The sequence below is a fragment of the Poecile atricapillus genome, chromosome 1 (assembly GCF_030490865.1).
Source record: "Poecile atricapillus isolate bPoeAtr1 chromosome 1, bPoeAtr1.hap1, whole genome shotgun sequence".
NCBI lineage: Eukaryota > Metazoa > Chordata > Aves > Passeriformes > Paridae > Poecile > Poecile atricapillus.
The window spans coordinates 3485250-3505227 of NC_081249.1; the positions used below are offsets into that span (position 1 = coordinate 3485250).

The following is a 19978-nucleotide window of genomic DNA, read 5'->3' on the forward strand; positions in this document are numbered from 1 at the left end:
CAGAACTATTTATTTAGACTGAAAACAGGGTTGGCTCTTGCGTGGGTGATCACTGAAGGCTCTAAATTAGAGGCTAAAGGAAAGTTGTTTATTTTCCTCCCCCAGCAGAAAAAAAAAAAGAATTTCTTGGTAGTAGAAGCATCCTGATCCATGCAACCCACAGTGGTGTGTTTTCCAGAAGTTAAAATGTTCAAGCAAAAACATTGGAAAGGGCCAAAACATAGGCTGGGGACAAGGTGGGGATGGGTCACAGCTTGGATTCTATGATTTTGGGGATCTTTTCCAACCTCTGGTTCTGTGTGATCTATTCCATGAAAAGCTGCTCTCCTGCTCTGAACTGGCTCCAGACAGGGGTTGAAGCTGTAGCCCAGGGTGACCCAAAATATTAAAGGATATTTTGCAACACACACAGAAAGCCCTGCTCTGTGTTCTCAGCCACCCAGCATCAAAGAGGCTGTTGAAAGCAGTCTGGCTGAATTCTTCACCTTCTTCAGGACATGCCTCCCTGTGCTCCCAGCTGCCAGCTTTCCTCATGAGACAGCAATCAAAATAAAGTCTTGCAGTTGGCACTTACCCATGGCTGGCATATCACCTCTAATAACAAGAGTTTGACTTCAAAGTCTTCCCTTTTTTTTTTTTTTTTCTTTTTTAATTAAAAACGAAGAAAAAAAAACTTAGAATTCCATCCCAAGTCAAACACCACCTCTGGGTTGGGAAATCTGTGAGCTACAAATGCACAGTGTCCAGGGGACTTTTCTGGGAAACATCTGCCAGCTGTTCCTTATTCTCATACTCACCTTAGGTCTGAGCAGTTGTCCAGAGCTGAGTACAGGTGAGGATGGGGCAGATGATGGATCACTTATCCCAGTACTTCATCCTTTATCTCCACCAGTGGCAGGAGGATTGAGTAAACCTGTTCCCTGAGTGAACCCCCATCCCCTCACAGTGCTCAGCCTCATGGAAGGGACACCCTGCCTCCTTCTTCTCCTTCTAACTTGGGGATTTCTTACCTTGTCCTGCCTAAAAGGAAGGAGCCCCCTTGGCCACTCTCTACTGATTTGTCCTCAAGCACTGGAGACCAGCACCTCACCCAGGCTCTGAGCTGAGGGCACACCAATGTTGTGCTCAGCAGCAAAAGAAAGCTGTTTTACCTCTACCCTTATGCTTTTTTTTGGCATTTTGGCAGTCCCTGCACACTGAGCTGATGATTTCAGAGAGTTGTCAGCCACCCATTTCCTGGTAGCTACTGTTTCCAGGTTTAGCATCGCATGCACTCAGGTTGGGTTATTCTTCCTTGGGTGGATTTCTTTAAATTAACCTACACTGGTGCTCACCTGCCGCCTTTTTGTGTGTTGTGAGGTTCTCCTGGAGTTCCTCACCAGCACTCTGGCATTTGGCTACTGAAACTGCTCAGCATTATCAGCAAACCTAGAGGCTTCTCAGCCCTGAATTTCTGGCCCTGTTGGCTGTTAATAAACCAAGGAGCAAAGGGAGGGATGCAGGATTCAGCTCTTCTGTTTCTAGTTCTCATCTCTTCCACGGCTTTTTTGATGCCCTTTCCAAGGATGACCCAAATTCTGACAGGGTGAAGAATTGCCAGACTTTGGCCATGTGGGTTTATCTTGTGTCTCATGTTTCTCTTTTTTTTTTAATTCTGTGTGAAGCAGAGCACAAGCTGAACTCCCTGTGTTCACAGCACCATGTGACTGCAACGACGTTCATATGCCAGGCACATGAATGCTCAAAGGGCTAAAGAGGGAATAAAAGGTGTCCCTGTAAGCCAGAAGAAAGAAAAAGTCAGCTTAGGGTTCACAGCCTTTGGGAAAGGTGGCCAGGATCCCGTGTCCAATGGGTGCCATGTGATGTGCGCTCTGCAGCCACACAAAAAGTGAAGTTATTTAAAATAAATGAGATATGCTGGTCAGTAACAGCATCATTTGCTCCGTGCAAATCGAGATTTTTCAAGCAATAAGTTTCTGTGTATCAATAAAACAGTTATTAAGTAATTCTGGGCTTTGGGGAAGAAGTATCAAAGCTCAACATTTTTCTTCCATATCTACCTCTCTTGGAATTTACAACGAGGTGAATGATGTACTCAACAAAATATGAGTAGCAACTATAGCAAATGTAATGAAACCTCTGTCCATGCAAAATGTTGGGGGGGGTTGGAAGATATTTTCCCCAGCTGCTGTGTAGATAGCTAGAAAAATTGTCCAAAATCCCATATATAGAATGTTTACCATGGTTTTCTGCATCATGACCTAAAATGAGAGAGCAAATGCAAAAGTCCTGATACAATTCCTCACTGAGGTCTGGAGTGGGATTGCTGTGCCACAGCAGGGTTTCCAGAGCCCATCTCCCACCTTAAGCAGCTGAGTGAAGTGCAGAAAGGAAGGAAAGTGTTTTCCATTAAATAGTTACAGGTTAGAAGTCAGGTGCAGTGGGCATAACCCCCCTTCTCCTTCATCTGGGTGTTTGAACCTGGGTTAGTGGAAGGTGTCCCTGCCCATGCAGGAACTGGATGAGCTTTAAGGTCCCTTCACACCCAAATCATTCTATGATTCTTAGGCTAAAGAAACCCATTCCTGCTTGGCTGCCTGTCTTTGGCCTGATATATCTTGAATCTAACTTCATTTCTTTGTCTAACTTTTTTTTTTCCCCCTGACAGAAGGCAAAGAACAATCCAGCAGATGCAGTTCTCCCATTTAGCTTCCTGCCATTCACAGGGAGCTCTTGTTCTCTTGCAGGGTGCTTTTCTTGCCCTGTGGAAGAAGAGGAGCTGTTCCAAGAGCAATATCTTTCCTCCTACATGCCTTTGAACAGACCTGTTTGTTTGTTTTCCCCATCCTGAGTGCCAGCCCAGGGAGATGCCAAGAACACTCATCTTGCTGAAGCCAGGAGTGAGTCCCAAATCCCCTTCTCCCACAGTGCCCATCCCACAGCCAGTCCTCCCTGGAGCCACTGCTGAGCCAGCAGGGACATCTCTGCCTGAGGGTGGACTGGTTTGGAACAGCTTCCCCAACGTCCTGTGCACAACACTCCTTTTCTTCCTCAGCAGGGCTCTACCTCTGCTGGCTTCCCAATTTAATTTCGTTTTTCTTTTTTTAAACACATAAAACCATTGTTGTTAAGGTAGGGAAAATTCCATTTTCTCCTCAAGGGGCTTTGCCAGGTTCCAAAGGCTTGGGGTGTATCTTTTCCACAGGCAGTGCCTTCCAGAATTCACAGATCTCTTCTTCTCCTTTTCTTGCACGTGAACACTTTTTATTCCATGTTCCTCAGCGATCCCTAAAACCCCCAGCTAAGGCCAGCACTGAATTCCACTGAATCCCACATGGGATTGAGTCCTTATCCCATGACTCTGACAGGGAAGGAGATTCCTGCTGGTGAGGAGTGGACAGTGAGGCTGGTGCACAGCTGCACAGCTCTCCCTGCTTCTCTTCCCAGACTTTCATATCTCCAGTGGGGGATTTTCCATTCCCCTGGCAGGATCCCTGTGCAGACCTCACCCAGGTACTCAGTCAGTGCTGTTTGGTCTCCTGGGGTCACTTCAGGGGCCAGCACAGCCGGCTCTCAGTGGTGGCCTTGCTCTCACCTGGATGTTTTCCACACCTTGAGGACTCCAGTGGCAAGCTGTAGGTTGAGGGAGCTGATTCTCCTGCTCTGCTCTGCTCCTGGGAACCCCCAGCAGCTGTTCTGCATCCTGGTCTAGGCCTCCAGCACAAGACAGATGTGGACCTGTGGGAATGAGGGTGGAGGAGACCACTAAGCTGATCCCAGGGCTGGAGCCCCTCTGATCTGGAGCCAGGCTGGGAGAGCCCAGCTGGAGAGGAGAAGCTCCAGGGAGAGCTCAGAGCCCCTTCCAGGGCCTGAAGGTTCTCCAGGAGAGCTCAGAGAGACTATCCAGGAGGCCATGGAGTGACAGGACAAGGGAGAATGGCCTTGAGCTGCAGGAGGACAGGGTTGGATGGGATATCAGGAAAAAAATTCTCCCTGGCAGGGTGGGCAGGGGCTGGGATGGAATTGCCAGAGCAGCTGGGGCTGCCCCTGGATCCCTGGCAGTGCCCAAGGCCAGGCTGGACATTGGGAGCTCCTGGGACAGTGGGAGGTGTCCCTGCCATGGCAGGGGTGGGATGGGATGAATTTTAAGTTCCCTTCCAACCCAAACCATTCCATGATTCTATGAAATGGCCCCTGCCAGTGGGAACTCCAGCACCTGGGCAATTTTGGCCATCATCGTGTGATTTGACCCAGCTCAGCCATGTGCAGTGACTCATTCCAAAAAGGTAAAACAAAAAATCAAAAAACCAACCAACCAAACAAGAACCAAACCAAAAAAAAAAACCAAAAACAAGAAAAAAAAAAACAAAAACAAAAAAACAAAAACAAAAACCCCAACCCATCAATGGAGACCACAGAGGTCCATCTCTGCTCCATCTTCCCATCCAAAGTGAGCAAGCCAGCAGGAGAAAAATGTTTATGGGAGGAGGGGTGGTGCTGCCAGCTCTCTGCAGAGCACAGAACCGGAAAAGCCAGCGTGGAACAGCCTCTCAGGGAAGAGCTTTCCACCACAGCGAGATGGGGCCCGAGATGTTCATGTTTTATTACATCCATTTTTCTCCAAGAAATATTAAAGTGCTCTCACTCTTTGAAGGGAGGGGGGAAATAAAGCACAGGAGGTGCCGAGCTGTCCCTAAGCAACGTATCAAATAAAACAATAAACTGTTCGCAGGCAGAACGGCTTTAAAAGGACCCACAGCACTTTGGGGCTGTCAGGGGAAGAATAGGAATGGAAATGATTCTGAAAATTATTAGTAGTACCTTAACAGCAGCCCCTTAATAACTCCCACAGAATCTTCTGTCACCAGCACAGCCGAGCTGCTGCTCCATGCCAATTACTGTCCCTGCATCTCCCTCTGCTTGAGGGGGATTTGCAGAGGATCCAGCTGAGATCTGAGTGAGATTCTGCTGCTGTTGTGAGTCCCCTCTGCAGCAGCAGAGGTGGTGTTGGGTGGAAGTTCCCCCAGCTCCCCAGAAACAGAGTTTAAATGTACCTCAGAGAAGGAGCTGGGCCCTGCAGCTGCATTCCTACAGTTCCTTCCCTGCAGGGACTGACTTCCCTCACAGGAGAATGGAGTGACAGGACAGAGGGGGATGGCTTCAAACTGAAAGAAAGTAGGGTTAGATTGAATATTAGGAAAAAATTCTTCCCAGCTGGGGCTGCCCCTGGATCCCTGGCAGTGCCCAAGGCCAGGCTGGACATTGGGAGCAGCTGGGACAGTGGGAGGTGTCCCTGTCATGGCAGGGCTGGGAATGGATGACTTTTAAGGCCCCTTCCAACCCAAATCATCATGACTGTGTGACTCTATGAGTCTCACATTGCTCATAGAGGCTCTTTCTGCTTTGCTTTAAAGTCCCAGGCCCTTCCAGTCGAGGATCTGCAAACACCAAAGGCAGGGAGAAGGGAGAACAGAACAGAACGTGGCTGTTCTGGCAGCCTGGCAAAGACTTTTCCTGCCCTGTTGCCACCACTTGACTTCTCATTTCCTACAACATTTTCTTCTCCCATTTCTGGACAGCATGGGAGGGGCTGGGAATGCGAGTGGAAAGAGGGTCATGATCTTTATTGTTCCTTGTTCCTGTGTGTGGGAGGCAGGAGAAATAAAGAGAGCTGGTCCTTAGCAGCCTCTTTGGCCTGGCTATAAATCAGAGCAGCTACATCCAGGAAATATCCAGAGCATGTTATCAGTCCCTGACAGCCAACACAGCTCCCTCCTGCCCTTCCTGGCAAACCTGGGGGGAGAAGAGGGGACAGGGGCTGCCTGTAGAGCTCTTGGAGGACTCTGTAGAGCCCCTGCCTGCAGGAAGGGAAGCAATCAGACCCTAAAGCAGGGCTTAGACATCAAGTGGGACCTGCATCCTGGAGTAGCTCTGCTGATGTTGATCCAGCATGGATCAACAAAGCCAGGCATGGGGAATACTGCACCGCTGCTTTTCTGATTCATTCTCCCACGCAGAAAAGCCCAAAGTTAAAATAGCTCCAGCTTTTCTTTTGGGCCTGGGATAGGAGGGAGGAGGGAGCATGAACTGGCACATGAAGTGCCCTTGTGGATACTTTTTCCTGCTCTGCCTCTGTGGGACATGAGGCTTTATCTGTGGATGGGACAATCCTTCATCCCCTTGGATTTCAGGGCTGGCTATCAAGCCACCATCCCCTGCAGATGGAGAAGAGCAGTGCTGGTCAGCCCTGTCCCCAGAAACAGATAGAGGAACAGAAAGTGGTCCCTGGGTGAAGTCATGGGTGACAAATGTGGACACAGAGTTCTCCACCAGGTTATGAAACCCCTGCTAGGAAAGGGGTTTAACATTGCAGCACAGCCCCTACACACTCAACACTGCTACTTTACTATTAAAAACCAAGGAAGTTTGCAACAGAAAACCACATTTTCAAAATGTGGGAGAAGATTACATCACTGTAGTGTAAATGTCCTCACTATTCTGGCTTTGGCAGGCCTGCATGTCAGGAACAAGTGCTCAGCTCTTGAGCAACCATGTGTGTCAGCACACAGAAGAGCTGGCTAGACATTCAACAGTGTCACAAGGAGGAGCTGCTTATAACATTTTATGGTTTTTTTAAAATTGTTTTAGGGCTGCTTTTTTCTTACCTGCAGTGTCAGGCTTAGTTTAGTCAGGCTAAGTTTAAGGAAGCACTCCCAGGGAAGATGCTTTGTGAGCAGGAGACCTTTCTTGGTTGAATATTAATCTGTCAAAAAATGCGTGTAAAGCCAGCTTAGATGATTCAGATTTGTGCCAGACTTGTCCCTGCTTCAGATGGGGGAAAAAAAACCACCAAAACATAGAGGATGTATCTGTAGTCTTATGTTTCAAAATGTTCTGCTGAAAGATCTGTTTCTTCACCTCAACATTTCTGTCCCTCCCTGACTTTGCTCAAAACGAGAACTGAAAACAGAACATCCCATACTTTATGAATGAAAGGTTTTATCTGGTCAAAAGGAAGCTGTGTCTTTGGGGGTGGGGATGAAAAAAACCCATCAAAACAACACTGAAAAAAAAATAAAAAGTTTTAATTCTTGTGTTTTAAACTAAGAATGTTTGACGTTTATCACCCTTTCATTTGAATTACTTAGGAGTACATGAAAACCAAGATAAGGTGGTTTAGATATTTCCCTTGCTGGAGATGGGCTGTTTGTGCTTACAATGTACAAAGCAGTTTAAGCTTTACATTTTAATGTGACATATTTATTGGAAATAAAGAAACAAACTACTTGCATCATCATGTCTTCAGTTCTAATGCAAATTGCCTTTCCTACTGATGGAAAAGAGAAATAAAACCAAGGCTCAAACCCATGGAAGTCCTAACAGCATCTCCCTTCCTTGGCTGTGTTCATCTTTTCTCCTCTCTCAGGATATAAAATCAGTCCTTGTTACAAGTCCTAAGTCTGGAAAAGGCCTGAATTTCTATGGAGAAAGACAAACAAACACTGAAAAATTTCATTTAGGGAAGTAGCCTGTTCTTTGGTTGTTTGCTTATTTAAAAGGAAATAAACAACAGTTTAGCAATTCACAGGAAAACTTCAACAGATAGCAGGAGGGCTTTAATTGGGTTTTCCCCTTAAATCTGCAGAGTGCTATATCTGCTTTTTAGCTTTGTGAGTCAGGTTTGTGATTATTTTATGATTGTCTTCCTATTTGAAGCTTCAGGTGGAATCATAAAAAAATCCTATTATTATCCACTAATTCCCACTACACAAAGCATTACCAACAGGAAAATTGTCTGGATTTGGATTCAAAGGCAAGGGTAAACTCACAATTACAAACATTTTTAGCGTTTTCCAGGTTTGGAAAGTTTATCAGCTTGGAAGACATCCCATTCCTGAAATGAAACACACTGTGAGCAAACAGAACTAATTCTCAGAAATATTTGTGAAATCTGTGCTCTAGCCTGGAACTCAAACTTCTGGACATGGCAGGAGAGGCCAGCTCAGGGAGTGCACAAAGCTCAGAGACATCCCAGGTGTTCCCTGGGGAACATTTGAACACCTCCAGGGATGGGGACTCCACAACTCCCTGGGCAGCCCCTTCCAATGCTCAAACAGCACTTTCTGTGAAAAAAATTCTTCCTGAAATTTCTCTCTTGGGAAGGAAATGAGTCTGGTGCAGAACACTCAGTCTTGTGGATTGTTTCTGGGAGCTGCTAATCATCAGGGAGGGGAACAGAGAGGACTGATTCCTGACACAGGGATAGCTGGGAAGCTGAACTCCATAAACTCGAGATAAGTGACTGTAAAACCACAAAGCTTGGGGGAGAGAAGTAGGCTAGGGAAGAAGAAACCTTGACTATGATTTCTTTCTAGAATAGTTGTGCATAATCCTAGAATCATGGAATGGTTTGGGTTGGAAAGGACCCTAAAAATCATCCAGTTCCAACTGGGTGAAGGGAATTTTTCATGAGCTCAGTCTGCTCTGGGTCATCCATCCCGGCCTTGGATGCTTCCAGGGATCCAGGGGCAGCCACAGCTTCTTGGGGCAACCTGTGCCAGGGCCTGACCACTCTCACAGGAAACAATTCCTTCCTAAAATCCAACCTAACCCTGCTCTCTGTCAGTTTGAAGCCATTCCCCCTCGTCCTGTCACTCCAAACTCTTGGAAATAGTCTCTGTCCACAGGATGAACCCCCCTCACACTCCTGAGCCATGTGGTAAAAAGTGTATCTCTGGAAAATGCAAATCTGATGATAGAGTAGCTGATAAAGATTCAACAAAACTCAGTGCCTAAAAACTAAAGCCAGATATGAGTGTTCTGTGGAAAATTAGCTGATTTTTCATAGTGAAGGGGATTAACCAATGGAAACAACACTTCATGTTGTGTACTGGATTCTTCACCTCCAGAAATGCCATCATCAAGACAGGATGGGGTTTTTTTTTCAGCTGATGTGCTCAGGCTCAGATGAGAATCAGTTCAAGGAAAATTCAGTTCAAAGAAACCCAAGAGATGACGTGATAGGTGTGACATCAGATTGTGAGATCAGCTTGGCCCCTGTTTCTCTTTGAGCCCTGGGACTGTCTCTGAGCTTTGGCCTTTTATGGGGTGACAGTGACACAACCTACAGCCCTTCAACAGGAACATGAATTCATGGAGCATTACAATAAAAAGTGAGGCAGAAACACCCCCTCACCCTTTCTTTTGCTGTCCTCTCCCCACACCCAGCACAGCTTCTCTGATTCCCCTAAATTCTCCCTGCTTTTCCCACCAAAAGGGAGGCTTCACCTTGGATTGCAACTTAAGGGAGCTCTGTTTGTGCAAATGTCTGGAAAGATCTTCCATGGGCTGCTCCTACCAAACACCCAAAGCAATGCCCAAACACGCAGCTCCTGCTGTTGCTCAAGATCATTTGATGCATCATTAAAGAGACACCGCTGCTTAATCCTCATTCTTTCCATACCTTGAAAAGCAACGACATTTCAAGAAAAAGGGGGCAGGTTTTGTTTCTGGAAGTGTCTGTACTCTTTCAGCTTCCTGTTGAGTTTCATGGCAGTCTCACCCTTAATAGGTGCAATTTTTGAGGCTGCGCAACTCTGCCCGCAGCGCTGGATTTCTGTGTTTGGGGCGTGTATCACACAATTACACACAACCACTGGCCAGGGGAGTGCTCCTGACACGGTGCCAGGCTGAGACCACACGTGCAGTGGCTCCTCTTGCAGGAGCCAGCTGCCTGATCAGCTCAAGAACAAGCTGCAGGGCTTGCACTTGTGGACAAATTTATAAGTGGGGTAATGCGAACCCCTGGCTCTAAAGCAAAATCAGGCCTCCAGCAGCCAAGCTCAGCACTTGGTGCTGGATGGAAATAACCAAATGGTTTTGGTGCTCCAGCCTGGCAGGAGGTATCCCTGTGAGCTCAGGGCTGGATGCAGTTTTTCTGGGAGCAGGGGAGCTGTCAAGGCACTCAAAGCTGCCGCAGAGGATGATCAGGGGTAGTCACCAACTGCATGAAATTCAGCAAGGGAAAATGCCAGATTCTGCACAAACTGGGGAATGAGATGCTGAAGAGCAGTGCCATGGAAAGGGACCTGCAGGTCCTGGCTGATGGCAAGCTGGATCTGAGTCCAGCAGTGTCCTGGAAGCCTGGAGGGACATCCCTGGTACTGAGGGCACCAGGTCCAGCATCACTGGCTGGGACAGGAAGGGCTTGTCCCACTCTGCTCTGGGCTGGGATGGCCTCACCTTGGTGTTGTGAGCAGTTTGGGGTGTCAAAATATAAGAAAGACATTAAATTATTAGAGATTGTCTGAAGAAGGACGGTGAAGGTGATGAAAGGCCTTGAGGGGAAGCCACGTGGAGAGCACTTGGTGTGTTCAGCCTGGAGAAGAGGAGGCTGAGGGGGAACCTCACTGCACTCACAACCTCCTTGTGAGGGGCAGAGGAGGGGCAGGCACTGATCTCTGCTCTGTGGTGACAGTGGCAGGACCCCAGGGAATGGCCTGAAGCTGAGTCAGGGGAGGTTTATGTTGGATATCAGGAAAAAGTTCCTCACCCAGAGGGTGGCTGGGCTCTGGAACAGGGTCCCCAGGGAAGCATCACAGCACCAAGGCTGAGAGCTCATGTTTGGACAAGGCTCTCAGGCACAGGCTGTGAGTGCTGGGGATGGTCCTGTGAAGGAGCAGGAGTTGGACTCGATGATCCTTGTGGGTGCCTTCCAGCTCAGCTTGTTGTGTGTGTTGTGTGATTCTGTAATGCGTGAAACCCCCATCTCCATCCAGCCCTGTGAATTACTCACCCTCCAGCCACTCAGGGAATCTGCAGGTTTGCCAGCTCAAAGCACTTGGGTACAGCCCCATTGCCCAACTCAAGAGCAGCCTCACCTGAACTGGCAATGTGAAGACAATTAAGATAACTAATCACAGATCAAGCCCTCTGTTTTACTGATAGTGGGGGCAAGAGGAGAAATACCAGCAGGGGTGGCACTCCCAGGGGAGCAGTTTGCACATTCCTTGTGCTGGGGGCCACCTGGACAGGGCAGAGCAGCCAGCAGAAGCCACAGCACACATGGCAGAAGTGCTCTTTGCTTTCATTCTTGTGCTAGTTTCCAAGCCTGGGGCAGCAAAACAAACAGCAGGAGCATCTGTGCTGCACTGTGAATGCAAACCCTGTGTCAATAGGGTGCTGGATCACTTCTGTCACAAGACCGAAGGGTGCAGCAAGGTAACAGGATTCCATGTCCCATAAAAAAATTGACTTTTCTCAGAAATGAGCCGTGTGTGTCAACATCTTTCTCTGAATCAGGCCTAGACAGCCACTGCAATCCATCATCCACAGACCCCTGTCAGCCAGGGATTCCAAAGGCTGACAAATCCCTCATGATAAGGGGATAAATTATAATCAGCTGTTGTTGTGAAGATTGGACACACATTTATTGCAGATGCATCTGCTGGGGCAGCTCACGACATGCCACGAGCTCTTCCAGTGGTGCAGCCGTGTTCTCTCAAAGGAAAATGGAGAGGACAAGGAAATAAAAAAGCATCTTGTGGATTGCACGGTCTGTTTCATTCCAGTTAAGGCTCACAAATCAAATGGATTCTCGAGTCACAAACATTTCCTACAATGCAAGGCAAAGGCAGATTTGCCTGTGCATTGAATCTCATTCCAGAGCTTCGTCACTGAAAATTGCTGCCACTGTTTGAGGGGGACACTCCTGTGCTCTCATCTTGGCTGCAGAGCTGAGTGGGTCAAGAAACTTGACTGAAATACTGCTGAAGGACAAGTAGCAGGTCATTTCAAGCCCTGTGTGTTAAGACATTGTGAAACAGGAGTATTTCACTATGAAATAGCAGGCAAAGAAACTGCCCAGGGCTGGGCCATAAATGTGATGTCTCAAGGAATGTTACACAAATGGTTTGAACTTCAGAAAGGAAAAAAACCCCAAACCATACAAAACTCTTTAGGAAATACACATTTTTCCTGTCTCTGTGTCCCTCATGAAGAGTACTAATCCTCCTTTAAAGACACACTCTTTAACCTGTGGGGGATTATGGTTGCTTTCTCTGTCTAACTCATTTCTCACTGTAATACCCAAGAGCAACAAAAAACCTCCACACAAGGGACTTTTCTTTGAAACCTGCCCTCAGGTGAAACTAGGCTGTGACTCACCTCTCAGCTACTCAGCTTAGGTGGAAGCCAAGAACATCTGAGGTGTCAACCAGAGGTGACCAGAAACCAAGGTCATAAAAATACCAGAAACATTTTTTTGCCATGGATATTAAAGATCTCCCGAGCCTTTTCACAAGCTACCTGTGAGTCTGCTTCCCAAAAGGATTCCTGGCACAAACAAGCCCAGCTTTAGCCCAGCTGGATCAGCCTCTCTGACCCTGGAAAAGCTCCTTCCACTTTCTTCCAAGCACCTCCCTCTGAGATTTCTTGCATGGGCACAGTGGAGGACAAAGCTGAAACTCTTCCCAGACTGCCTGAGAGAAGAACTACTCAGTCAAGAAAAACCATTAACAAATGTCAAGCTGTGGGGAGTGCAGGCAAGGGGGAGAGCAACAATAAGAGCCAATGCTTTTATAGTATTTTCCTGCATGGAGTTTGTGTGAATTGATCTTACCAGGAGTTGCTTCCACGTGGTGTGATGTGACCTTACAGAAATGTATGATTTTAGGAGGCAAATGTTTTGTTTTGGTTTTTTTTTCTTTTTTTTTTTTTTTTTTTTTTTTTTAATCAAGTGGTTACTCCAGAAGTAAAAGAATGTTACATAACTAAAAAAAAAAAAAAAAAAAAAAAAAAAAAATCAGTGAAAATAATGAAATCTAAAGCAGAAGAGGAAGACTTCTTCCTTCTGCAGACTCCACCTCATTGTACTCTCACAGACCCAAGCAGAAATGAGGAAAAATGTTCCTACATTTTTAGTGCTCAGAGGATTCTGTCGACACATGAGTTAGGGCTAAAATGTGCTGTGCAGTTCAGCTGCAGCAGTTTGCTGCAGATGTGATATCAAACTATCATGGGGAAGAGTTGAATTCCCGGTCAGGACATCCTATTTTGCTTTTGATTAACTTCTGGTTTTGCTTTTCATGTGATGCCCATTAAACCGTTTGGTTTGCTGACCCAAGCAGGGTTTTCAGCTGCTGAGTCCTTCCAGCAGCTATTTAGTAAAACCCTTAACATTCCCAGCTGAATTTTCCTGATGCCAAGAAATCCAGAAAACAGTTCAGGGACAGATTTCCAAGCCTTTCATCTCTGGGTTACCAGTAGGAATGTATGGCTTGAGATCTGTGGACTGCTTGGTACATGCTCTCCTACTAGAATTTCAAATAGTATCACTTAGAAACAATAATAAACTCAACTCAGAAACCAACCAGGGTTGGAAAGAAGTTGTCCCAGTATTCCTGCTGAAAACTGTCTTTGGATCTCACTGTTCTGATGGAGCAGAAGCGCATTGTTTCCTGGCTAAATTAAATAAAGGCAAGTTTGTGTGCACTCATTCCTGTGCCCACGCTCACTTCCCTTCAGTCCTTATTCCCTGAGGGGATGAAGCAAGGACGTGCTGCTGTCTGCTCCAAACTATTCTCTGCTGGGCCCACACAGAGCCCAAAGGGCCCTTCTAGTGACCCCTGGGTTTATGATTCTGCTGCAGGGTGATGGAGGAGCAAACCAGAAGCACATTACTTGAGAGTCTCTTTTGCACTCATTCCACAAATATGTCATGGAGATAAAACTTCTAGGGATAAACTTATGGCTGTGAGGAAGTGGCTAACACAGAACAGCATTTTTAATTTTTATTTTTTATTTTTATTTTTTAGGACAAATGTGTTGTTTCATAAGGGAGCTCCAGTAATGCCAATTATTCCCACTGCAGCTCACCCTGAGTGCAGCTCCTGGAGATACAACTTGTCTTTCACACAAGCTTTGTAAACTCCAAGTATTTCAGCTTTCCAGATGGAAATGCACCTATCCAGGAGGAGAGTTTGTGGTGTGATGGTGTTCCCATGCTGGCAGCTCTCCAGGCAGCACCAGCTCCCTGCACAATGCCAGAAGCCTGGGTAAATGGGTGTGGAAAATGGGGTTAAACTCCCCACAGGCTGCCCATCAGCTGAAGCCCTGTACTGGTCACAAGATGCAGGATTATGACAACGCCCTCAAACATTATCAGGGCCTGCAATGAGATCCCTTGTGCTGGTAAACTAAAGAGATTCTTCCTGACCTAAACTGGGTGATGCTGCCAGCACTAACCCTAAATAACTCTGGGGCATGATTTGGCAGTTAAAGCGTTTCAGGGACCGTTCCCAAAAGGGGGATTGCACAAAGCCACCTTGTTTTGGGTGGTGAGGCAGCTCAGCAGCACAGACACAGGCTGGTCTGTGCCTTGTGGTGCTTGGAATATCCCAGGTCACGTTTAATTTAGGTATGGGCCCAGTCTGTGCTGCTCCTTTGTTAAAACAGGTTTAGAAGTGAGCTCAGTTCTTCCACCCATTTGGTGCCAGTGTGGATCACGGAGCACCCTGTGGTCCTGGAGAGATAAATGTTTGTGGCAATTGAGTTGGCACAGTTAATTCCCCAAGGAAAATCTCAGCCAACCCACTGGGAAAAAATTTTCCATGTTGGCTAAAAAAAAAAAAAAGTAATTTGGCACTGAAAACCAACAAACTTAAAAGGTCCTACAGTACAGGGATAACTTCTTCCTCTCTGTTTTTTGGGTATTTTTAATTGAAATCAGACTTTTTTCATTCAACTGTTTCAGAAGTGTGTAGGGGTGAGTAAACACAGAGACTGAATATTTAACAAAATTAATAAGCATGCCTTGAAAAAAAATAGAGTATGTATGAATGTACATATATATATATATATATATATATATATATATATATGAACAACATTTAAATTTATGTATGGCTAATTTTGGCCATTCAGTACCTGAAGGGAGCCTGCAAGAAAGAAGCAGAGAGACAATTGCCAAGGGCTGCAGGAATTGCCAGGAGCCAGGGAATGGCTGCCAGTGGCAGAGGGCAGGGCTGGATCTTGGGATCTTGGGCAGGAATTGTTCCCTGGCAGGGTGGGCAGGGGCTGGGATGGAATTGCCAGAGCAGCTGGGGCTGCCCCTGGATCCCTGGCAGTGCCCAAGGCCAGGCTGGACATTGGGAGCTCCTGGGACAGTGGGAGGTGTCCCTGCCATGGCAGGGCTGGGATGGGATGAATTTTAAGTTCCCTTCCACCCCAAACCCAACCTCTTTTGGAAAGAAGGGCACTCAGGATCTGGAAGCCCCCATGCCAAGGGAGCCAAGGGCTGCCTGCTGCAGACCTGGAGCCAGAGTTTGGGCCAGGTCAGGGTCCCCCAAGGCCAAATGCACCATGGAAGCCCCGGGGAGCAGGAGAGGTGCAGCCATGCCCCTGCCATGGAGTTTGAACCCCTGCTGCTCCTGTGCCCCTGCCCTGCAGCATGTAGACAGTGTTTAGGACTTAATAGCTGCCAATAACCTTTTATTGTCTGCAAAGTGTTTTCAGAAGAAGCTGGATTTGAGGGAGTATAATCTTTCCGAGAAAAGCAAGCCTGTTCCAGTAATTATCTTTGACAGTTAAATCAACCCTCGACTTACTTGAAAGGGATGATGGAGGAACAAGCCTTTGCAAGCTGAAGCCTCTCTGGAGCATGAAGCCCCTTTCTTGCCCTCTAAGAATAGCATCCATCCTTCCCAGTCAGCATTCTCTGGAGACTCAGAGCATGCAGAGAGACCTGCAGGAGCAGTGTGTGTGTACTTGAGCATCTTTGCCAGCCTCTCTGCTCAGCTAAGGTCTGGAAGGTCGTCAAAACCCGACAAAACTTGTTGCAGGCTGCTTGGAATGTCCAGAAATGCTTTTGGGTTTTTTAATTTGCAGTGGGGAAGGGGAGGCAGCAAGGAAGCTAAGCTCCTGCAGTGACCCACTGCCCAAAACTGACCCCTTGGGCACCAGGGGTGGTTTCCCCTCTCCTGCTGCCCTGAGGCAGCCTGAGGGCTGAGCATCAGTTCTGGCTCCAGCTGCTCCACTCTGCAGGTATTCCCCTCCTGCCCTGCAGTGCCAGGAAACAGGATGGAGGGGTACAAAGCTGGAGAAGACTTCCACTGGCCACTGGGAACCCTCCCTGCCAGTCACCAGAGTGGGATCTCTGCCCTCTGAGCGTCTCCTGTGATCACACCCACCGATCATACCCTGAAAAGAATGAAGGCACCCAAATGAACCTGGCCTTCACCTCCAGTTTTGGAGGCTGAGAGCTCCCTGGAAAAGTCTAGGACTGGCCAGAGTTTGAGAGGAGGGTTGACACCACGAGGTCAGTCCAGCCGAGCCGTTCCCTCACATTTTCCAAAACAACCCAGAGAAGGTGACTAAGCCTGTGCTGGTTTGAGGAGAACAATTACAATTACAAGTACAAGACACTCTTGGCCTTGGTGGCCTTGCTGCAGGACTCTGCAACCCACCCAAGCCCAGCCTCGTGTTAAAGGCTGGCTTTGTGCTCCATTTGTGCTGCCCACAGCCCTTGTCCCTCCTGTGTGACACAGGCACAGCTCCTGAAGGAGGGAACTTTCTCCTGCTGCCAGGGCACCAAGGAGACGCTCACGGGGTGAGTGACCACCCCTGCCAGGGACAGCAGGGACAGGCAGAGGTGGCAGCTGCAGCCAGGTCCCTTCACAAGGCGGCAATTCCCGAGGCAGCACCTTTTTGCAGACACTGAATGTAAAGGCCAAGGGTGTGCCAGCTTTTACAATACTCCCTGGCTTTCATAAATCCATTTTATGAGCCGCCTCAGAAGTGAGGCTTAGCACCTGAGGTCCTGACCCGTGAGTAAACCCAGGACAGGGAGCAACCTTGTCCTCAGAGCTGGTTGGGAGCGCAGACCATGTCAGCTTTCCTATTTCTCTGTCTGAAGGAGCAAAGGTTTCAGCAGAGGGAGAGGGAGCAGCCCTCATTCATCACCTGAATCACACCCTTATCACCGTCTGGGCCTTATCTGCAGCACTGGTGTGCAGCCAGCTCGCTGCCTCTTTGAACTCTCCTCCTCAGCATCCATCTGCACACACCTGGGAGGCCCCAGAGCAGGTGTACAGAGAGGCTGGCTCATCCCCTCTGAGGCAGGATCTGAGTGGGACAGAGCAGAGGGTCCTGGAGCTGCACAGTCCCTTCTGCTCCACATCCCGGCACTTCCAGGACGAGCAGCAGTGCAATATTAATTCTATTTAATTTTATTAATGCTATTTATTAATTTTATTAATTCTATTTATTAATTCTATTGTAATATTAATATTAACAATATTAATTCTGATAAGGTGTGGAGGACATTGCAGAGAGCAGCATGAGAGCTGCCCAAGCCAGCATTTAGCTGCTGTCAGCACCTGTGTGCTGCCTGGTGGATGGTGGTTTATAGTCAAGCATTAACAGCTATCATTAGAGCTTTGGCTTTTCTCGATCTTTGGTTGCAAGTTGGAGAAAGCTTTTGAATGCAGTTGGGAAGGATGTGGGCAGGCTTCTTGCTGAGGAAAAAAAAACGAGTAAGAACGAGATCTGGCGGCAAAATGGAATGGCAGTCAAGAAAAAGAGGAAGAGAGGGGTTAGGAAAAAAGAAACCCCACAAGCCAGAGGAGCCCCATGGCATCAGAAAGCTGATTTCTTTCCTGCCGGTGCTGTGGGTGCAGCTCCTGGCCGAGCGCCCGGCAGCGTGGGAGGTGTGCTCAGTGCCAGGGTTCAGGGCTGCCAGACCAGCCGTGTCACCTGCACTGGGGACTTTGTCCTTTCAGCCACGAGCTGCTGGAGCACGCAGGGGTGTCCTGGCTGAAATCCGGGAATCTGCCTGCACAGCTCACCCTGACACGGAGTGAGGTCACGGAGTAAGGTCACAGGGAGCACTGGAGGGCTGGCACAGGCTCAGGGGTGGCCATGGGCATCAGAAAGCGGCTGCAGAAGAGGGACAGTGATTTTGGGAGTGCAGAGTGCAGAGGGATTCACACCCAGCACAGCAACGCTCACCGGTAGCGTATTTACAAAGGCCAGCTGTAACCGTGGCCTGAGCTGGTGGGACAGGAGCCAGCAGAGCTCTGAGCCTCCCTGGGCTGTCCAGCTGCTCAGAGTGACACAGCAGCAGCCCCTGCAGCCCTGGGGCTGGGCTGGAAGCAATCCTGCAGCCCAGGCGGGGATGTGGGCTCCGCGCTCACTCGGACACAGGCAGGGAGGATGGACCAAGGGCTCCTTGTCAGAGCCTCCAAGTTTCTGTCTGGTGTTTTGTACCAATGCTGATGGTGCAACACCAATGGGTCACTGTGTCCCACAGCACCATTCCAGGGTTTGCCTGGGGGACAAACACCCTGTCACGTCTGTCACAAAGAAAACTTCACTCAGGTGTCGCTGGCCGTGACGAGGAATGCACAAATCCCATCTACGCCTTTGCTGGGTCTGAGGGAGGTGAAACTGTGACCTAACGTGCTCTGAACATGTCACAGGGGCTGTGTCCTGTCATTCACTTCTCTCTGGTGACTCACTGTCCCCCAGGGAGCCTGTGGAAATGCTCAGGGCTCTCCACATCACCAAGCAAAGTGCTCTCACCAGAACCAAGGCAGAATTTTCAGCTGCCCAATTATTTGTGTAACATCCAAGACTGGGATATGCCAAGCAGATGCAATAGGATCATCAAACCCCTTTCCCACAGGGAAAGGGAAGGAGTTAAAGCTCCCTGCAGCTGGCTGAGGTTGCTCATCTAAGAGTCATGGAATCATGGAATGGTCTGTGTTGGAGGGACCCTAAAGATCCTGCCCATTTCCAATTCTGCTGGAACAAGATAATCTTTAAAGTCCCATGCAACCCAAAGCGTTCAATGATTCTGTGAAATTTGGACTGGGCAGGAGGGACCCTCAAAAGCATCTCAAACTTTTCTCCTTTCAAGATGAAAAAGAAATAAAAGAGAAGTTGCCACTCTATTATTCTGTCCTGAACTATACTTAAACTCTTGGGAAGTGTGTCACAGCACTGAAAGAAAAAAATCATTGGTCTCAGTGGTAGCTTTTGGTCTCTGTGCAGTTCTATTGTCCTGATAAACATGAAGAGAGGCCCTGGGAAGTGCTGCAGTTCAGGGATGCCTTCAAGTAACCTGTGGCTAAATTGTAATGCTTATTACTTTGAACTTTAATTATTTTTTTTTAAAATTAATTAAATTATTTATTTCAAAATCTTTTTTAAAATAAGCCCTGGAAAGAAGAATGTCTGAAGCTCCTGCATTTCTCCTGAAGACTGTGCAGATAGGAAGAGTAATCCCTGCAGCAGCCATGTGTGTAGTTCATAAGGGACACTCTATTATATATCTGTATTTTTTTTTAAGAAAACTGGCTTTCTGAAAAGTCCACAGTCCTTTCTGCATTTTCAGTCAAGAGTATATTGCAACTGGGGCAAAATAGCTGTCTCTTCAGTGTCTTCTCCCACATTCCCAACAGCAGGAGACATGCAGGATTTCAATATTTGCTGTTAAAAACAGAGCTTGTACTTCTAAATTAGGGTAAGTACTGGTAAGTATGTAGATTTTCAGATGTGTCAGCCAGAGCAAAATTCTGGCCATCTCCTCCTCCTCCTATCCAGTGCTGAGCTCCCAAATCCTTGGGCAGCAGATCATCAGCCCTGGCCCTGATTTTCAGACATGTTCACAAAAGCCCAAGGCAAGCCTGACATCTTCCTTCAGCTGCTGCAAGGAGCTTAACAGAAAGACTCCATTTAAAAATTAAAAATAAAAGTGCTGGCCTCCAAAACCTCCACTGCTCCAAGAGTTTGCCAACACTCCTCAGCTGCATTCCTGGGAGCATTTAATGACAGTCTGCTTTGCTCTCCATGCATGGGTAATATATAATCCTTGTGCCACCACTTGCTTTGAGTGTTCTTCATGACTGGAGGCTCTTTTTTTTTTTTTTTTCCCCTTCTTGCTTTTGATCTCGGAGGGAACTGTTATTCCTGTAGTAGC

The 19978-nt window shown here is 47.7% G+C and overlaps 1 protein-coding gene across 1 annotated transcript in view; it reads left to right on the plus strand.

The window, feature by feature from the left end:
- Window positions 1–19978, plus strand: part of B3GALT5 (beta-1,3-galactosyltransferase 5) — a 359311-nt gene that overhangs the window by 96184 nt on the left and 243149 nt on the right. The window lies entirely within an intron of this gene.